The sequence below is a fragment of the Colias croceus genome, chromosome 5 (genome assembly GCF_905220415.1).
Source record: "Colias croceus chromosome 5, ilColCroc2.1".
Classification (NCBI taxonomy): domain Eukaryota; kingdom Metazoa; phylum Arthropoda; class Insecta; order Lepidoptera; family Pieridae; genus Colias; species Colias croceus.
The window spans coordinates 7,826,895-7,833,088 of NC_059541.1; positions in this window are offsets into that span (position 1 = coordinate 7,826,895).

Genomic DNA, 6,194 nt, shown 5'->3' on the forward strand with positions numbered 1-6,194 from the left:
CTTAATAATACGTTTCGTGACCTAAGATTTAACCAGTTGCCAGAATTTTTAGACCTTTCTGATATGTTCATATAGACATCAAATTTTATATTAATATTTAATATGTACCTAAGTTCTTATAGTTGTAATATATTATATTTTAAACCATGGAATCGTATTATTGAAATTATGAAGAAGTAGGTACTGCAATATAATATTATCCAGACAATACAATTGTAATGTGTAGTTTTGGAAGCTTCCGAATTTACGCACATATATTATTTGTTAATTACATTTTAATTCCTATAATTGTATTTTGACATTTAATTTCTTTTTAGTTTTTGTAATTTTTAATAAAGTTATAAAAATAAAAGTGTTGTTAAATACATATTGTAAACAATAATTAAGTATCTCCATAGCATAGGTTACGTATCATATGCCTTACAATTTAGAGACCCAATAAAAATTGTACTGATATTGAGGCAAATATTTACAACAGAGGTTATCAATGCTTTTCTATGAAACTTTTTTGTTGTACCCATAGTCAAAGAAGGCCTCCATCAGGTCGTTAAATAAAAAATTCAAAAATTATTTTTGCATGCGCAAAATTGCCATTGGAATCAAAGCTAATACAAAAAAAACGGCCAACACAAAGGGTTCCATAATGCGCAAGTAAATTGTCCTGTTGCTTTGTTTATTGAAACAATACAAGCTTTGCTCTATTTTGGCAATTCGGGGCAGTTTGGTTTTATGGCGCTGCCGGTGTGTATTGTTTGATAAATAAAATAAATCCTTGCAAAATGCAAAACTATATCAATAGAACGACTGCCGCCGGAACCTTTTACCAAACAACGACTGAACTATTTCACAAATAATGCAATTTAAACTACATTGTTTTAAATTTTTATTGCCTTATCAAGGTTAGTATAAAATTATTACTTCTTAGTAAAACATTGTTTTGAAAATAATTGCGAACATTATTACATTTCGATCCCTTCCGTGTGAACGACAGATGTGCGTTTGTGACGTGAAATTATAAAAATTGTGAATATTTCATTCGCATTATTGCGTATTCGGCCGTTACGAATCAATCGAACACAATGGACCTGAGTTTAGCCTGTTTTTTTGTATTTGCTGTGGATTTCAGACACTTAAACACACACGCTGACACACACACGCACACACAAATACAAACTTACATATTATACACGCGCACAAGTACATGCAAACACACACACAGATTTCACTAACACATTGGTCACGCATATTAGTATTAAGTTTCTATTGTTTTGTTTTTCTGTTCTTATTTTTTTTAGTTAGTTATCACTTATCAGTAGTGTTATCCGCGAGGGGGGCTAGTGATCTGTACTACAGGTCTTTCACAGACCTATTTCAGACACTAGTCCTTCACAACGAACATGCTACATTTAAATACAGTTAGTTTGTAATAGTTTTTAAGCTGTTGTGAAGGCAATAAATGAACTTTTTATTTATTTATTATTTATTTATTTTAATGTAAATTTTAGGTAAACTGCACAGTCTGGTTTCCACACAGTATATGGGAAGGGTGCTTGATCAAGAATCAATACGTTAACCGTATAACAATCTTATGATTGATTACAAACTTGTTTGTGCAGATTGACGGTTTCATTTACTTTTGTTATAGAACGGAATTATTTTAATTGTAACGTTTTTTGAACATATAACAGGAATTAATGAATGAACAAAAATTAACAACTGTATAATTTATACGACAAGCACAATGTCATTTCAGTAACTTATTATTAAACTTATTATATTGTTGGAATTTAAAATCAAATGAAAAATAAAACATTTCTCTTGAATGATGCAATCAAAAAAATTTATGAAATTTTTATACTTTGTTCGTATATCGTTCCGGTACATCACGCAGGTGAGAGCAGGCGACAATCAAACGCACCCAAAGTATAAAATATCGCCTCCAAAGGATTCACATTGAATATTTATCCCTGACCATGTAGCCATCCGATCGCCCTTTGTTCTCGACGGCCGTTTAAACTTTTGATTCTGCAAGGCAACATTGAACTGGACCCTCGGAATCAACAATAATGCCCCACGAATAGTATAACGCCAACAGGATATCACACCCTATATGCATCTGTACAAGGTTCTGTTTCATGTTTCGTAACGTTGAAGACTTAAACCATTATAAAAGAAAGCAGGTGGCTATTTCTATCCTTGCGTCATGGACTCTCCCCTTCCGGGTGTGATGAATAATTCCCTTTTTCTGTGAGATTGTCCTTGCGAACTAGCTCGGCGACTCGATACGCACCGCCGGACACTTCGCATAAATGTGAGTTATGTCCCACTTCTGTGCTTGAGTTATAACACACTATCCAACTTTTAGGCTTAACATATTCTTATCTTATCCTTAAAAAATATTTTTCCCGAATTTGGAACAACCTATTTTTATTTACCAAAACACGTTCGATCAACCTCTTCCTAAAGACAAATAAAAATTTCCTTGAGACACACCACTTATTTCATAAAAATGAAAGCATATTATCATAAATATTAAAAATTGGTATTCATATCCTATCATTTATCAAAGTTTGTAAGAATTTAAGATATGATAGTTCCTATAGATACATATGCTCTTATATGGTTGTTGTATCAATGTATCACATGTATAGACTGTATTTACTTATATGCTAGAAGTAACACGCTCAATAGGAGCTCAATAAAATGGACAGTTCGATCACTCCTTTCAAAGCCCATTCATAACGTCTTTCAAACGTGCCTGGCTATTTGTGCTGCTGTCACCTTTTGAGATGTGCGCGACTCTCCCCGTCCGCTGTCAAACGTCTTGCACAAATTCTAAAATAACAACGTTCCTTTTTTTTCGATATTTCTGTACAAACGTCCGATAAGTTTAGCGCTTCGACTCTTTGTCTGATGCAAACAAGGGACGTGTCCTGTTGCTTATCTTGGTCTATTGATCTGGTGAAGGGATAGTAAGGTAAAGTTTTGAAACATAGTTTCTATAATTTAAATATTGAGGTATAGTATCGTTATCGTATGGGGAAGTAACGTATTTTGAATCTAAATTCAATGAAAACTGTTTCGGGAATAGTGTTATTATTGTGACAAATCAGCTTTAAGTAAGAATTGGTATTCGATATACATACTTGGTATCTTTGAGATATTTTTGAGATATTCTCCAAACAAATACAACGGATACCTACGGATAATTACATATTCCTTCCTTATCCTTTTTTTTTATTTAAAGGAAAGTGTTATAATATGTTCCTGTTTATCACAGCTCAAATAAATATTCCAGTAAATAATTTTTCAAAATTATATACCCATTGGAATAGACTAACGATAATCAAATTAACCGTCATGACGGCAATGTAGGTATAGCGCACAAGTAATCTTTAGAATCTATTATCTAAACGTCATCTCGTATTTTAAACATTCCGAGGGTAAGGTAAAACATTTTATGTGGCAAAAGACACCACACGCACAATGCCCTCTTAGCTTGACATCAATTCGCAATTTTTAAAAAATATAATACGCGTGCTCTCGTGCCGCCGCGGGCGACGCACGCTCTGCCATTGTGATGCAACGAAATGCATAATTTGTCGAGCACATGTTCCATTTTTTACTAGTAAAAAAAACTTAGTGACCTACAAAATAATAGGTAACGGGAATGCAAAAGGCATCCATTGAATATTTTTTGACCCGTGGACATCGACTTACAAAAAGTGTCCAGGTGGAGCTTTACATAAAGGACGGTTTTAAATAAAACATCGTTGTACAAAAAATTCAAATACATTTTCGAATAACCTTTCGATTAAAGCACGAGCCGGGGGTTTACTTTATCCACGTATTTTAATATTTTGCTTTTTGACCGTTTTACTGTCATGTATGCAATTTTGCAGGGTTAAACCAACACACGAAGCAATTTATGTCCTGCTGAGCTAAAGATGCTTTCATATAAAAAAGGACATTCGAAAGTTTTCCCTTATTCAGAGGGTGTACTTAATTTTCTAAATCATTCATATTTTTTTGATGCATAAGAAGTGTTTTTAATGTGATAATAGGTATCTACTGTACCTACACAGTTTGGAATGTTGGTTTTTGCGGATGTGTTTTCAGAGCAGCATGGTTTATAATTGGTCCAAATTTCACTTTTCTTCATAAAATAGTTCTGATTTAAACAACCTCCATTTTTCATGAACGTCTCTTAGTATCTTTTAAAGTTTGTTACGAGAAAATTTAATGAATATAACAAAAAATAATTTATTCGACGTTAAACTCTATCTTTTTAATATTTTCCAATTGTACCACTATAACCGCGTCTTTACGCTCGGACACAGCAAATCCTTTCTAAAATTTGGACGTGGCGTGAGTGGCGCGACCTTTGTGCCCTCACCTTCTGCCTTTGACAACACCGCGTTACAGCCCACACAATCTTAACTACTACAAAACTGCTTTGACGTCCAACGTCGAAAACAAATCACGGTGTAGTAAAAGAAACGTTTGATAAAGGTTTCGATACAAAGTGGGTTATTTGGGCACCCGCTGAAAGATAAAATGTTTTTTAAGAGCAAGAAGCAAGATGTTTTTAACACATAGGTTGGTAATATAGAATGTATTATTATCTGGCGATTTTAGTTTATCAAGAAAATAGTTTAGTTAATTATTTTAATTAGTATATATTGAGCAAATTGTATAGATGTTGTACTAAACAATATATAAATTCATGTTTTCATTATATAAATGTCTTTTATATAATTGTCATTAGAACATCATCTGAATACAATTCAGAGATAGGTAGATACTTAATTCTCAGACAGAATGAGCATTTAAAAAGTTGTTTTCTCAATGATTATTTTATAGTAGATAATACCATTGTCATCCATTACGATTGTTAGTAAAAAAATTCGTCAAGGAAATAAAAAATAATGATCGGATTACCTTCAATGCAGGCCAGCTGCGGCCAGCGTTAACTTTTTTCAATCATTTGCAAAAATATATCAGAAATTGCATCATTCAACAATCCATACTTCCGATTTGTAAAGTCCAATTTCAATTCATTTGGACGTATCTAATTCAAAATTCATTAATCTTTTGCTGTGAAGAACCGGCAACAAAATCATCCACTTGTGTATGGTCAGTTGTTGGCAGGAAATTGATTGTGTTTTTATATAACACAACCTATTTCGCTAGGTATGTGTTACCTGAATAAATTTATTATGATACTATGGGCCTGTTATTTAACCAGAGGATAAAAAATATTCAACTACTTACTTGCCTTTCTTTAAGTTTTCAGAGATTCTGGCGTAGCTCTATTTATTGTGTGCGTAGACCTTGCGTAGACGAAACTACGTAAGTACCTAATACAAGTAGGTATATTAAAAAAATTGATATGAATTTGTAGATAGGTATGAATGATCGCAATAAATTATATTTTTATCAGTTTTTATTTTCCCTACCAAATCATCTGTAGGTACCTACAAATAGTCACTGCTTTCCGAATCGGTGGTAAATGTTAAAATAATTATGTAATGACGATTCGAAAGTGCTACTAAATAGTAGTCTAATTGAATAAATGAATGTTTGAGTTTGAGTTTGAGTTTAGTATGTTTCAAACCTCGCAAAAAATTAAAAACTCATATTAATTTTTTAATCCTACCATATCCTGTCCAATGTGACACTAATTCTTTAGAAATATTTATGTCAAAAAGAGCATCGGATATCGATTAACTATTGTGTGGGCGCACCTACGTCCCTTAAAATTTCGCAACTGAGTTAAAAAAATATGATTTCCATGATGTTATGATTGACAAAGGTGAGCGTGTAAAAAGTTATTTTTGAAGGAACGTCTGAAAATTGTAATTCAAAGCGTTTTACTTTGTCGTAATGGAAATAAATAAAGATTATGTTTGTACAAGCCAGACCTTGTATATCTTTCCGAAAGCGTTGTATGGTTTGTATCTTACCAATCTGTGATAATCTTCAGTTGTAAACATAATTAAAATCTATAAAGTATTTTAATTACACAAAAAAATTAGTACCTAGGTACCTAGTTTAATAAAAGGATAATTACATTAAATTCAGGTAAGGTTATTTACCGGTTATAGGTACACTTTTACATAACTTGTATCCTTTTAACCACATATTTCTTTCACAACAAATACTTAGGACTGTTCAATTATTCCTGAATCGCA